This window comes from Orycteropus afer, unplaced genomic scaffold (genome assembly GCF_000298275.1).
Source record: "Orycteropus afer afer isolate SDZICR_OR568_19922 unplaced genomic scaffold, OryAfe1.0 scaffold00178, whole genome shotgun sequence".
NCBI lineage: Eukaryota > Metazoa > Chordata > Mammalia > Tubulidentata > Orycteropodidae > Orycteropus > Orycteropus afer.
Window position 1 is genome coordinate 4,878,329 of NW_006921765.1, and position 1,010 is coordinate 4,879,338.

Here is a 1,010-nt window from a genome sequence, read left to right on the forward strand (position 1 = left end):
TTCAGCAAGCAAAGTTGTATCATCTGCATATCTCAGGTTGTTAATGATTCTTCCTCCAATCCTGATACCACATTTTTCTTCATATAGTCCAGCTCACAGTCCACATAAAGAAGCAGATAAAGCAGGACAAACAAAGGACCAGAATATAGACCCAGAACACATCCCTAAGGAAGAAACAGTATTTCAACTCCTTGATAAGGAATTCAAAACAATTATATTTAGGTACTTTCAACAGATTGAGAGACAGATCAAGGTAAACATTGACAAAATTGAGGAAAACACAGAGAAAACCCTAGAACAATTTTGAAAGACAATACAAGAACAAAATGTCAAAATAAATGACAAAATAGAAATGATACAAAATCTACAGATAGAAATCCAGAAGATTAATACTAAATTTTCAGAAATAAATAACACATTGAAAGAGCAAAGGAGTAGAATTGAATCAATGCAAGATAAAACTAGTGAGATTGAAAACAAATACCTCAATACTTCTTTGGAAAGGGATCAATCAGAAAAAAAGATCAAGATAAAATGAAGAAAGCCTAAGATTCATGTAAGATACCATCAAAAGGAATATCCTGCATGTAATTATAATTCCAGAACAGGAAGAGACAAATAAAACTACAGAGAAAATTGTTGAAGATTTTTTGGAAGAGAATTTCCCTGGTATGATGAAAGATGAGAATATGTCCATTCAAGAAGTCCAACGAACCCCAAACAGGATAGACCCTAAAAGAAAATCACCCAGATATATCATCATCAAACTCACCAAAACCAAAGACAAGAAAGAATCCTGAAAGCAGCACAGGAAAAGTGAAAAGTTACCTACAAGGGGCAACCAATAAGACTAACCTCACATTTCTCAGCAGAAACCATGCAAGCATGAACACAATTGGATGGTATATGTAAAATCCTGAAAGAAAAAAAATTTCCAGCCAAGAATTATATAAACACCAAAAACCAAACTCACTGCCATTGTACCCAGCAAAATTATCCCTCAAATATGA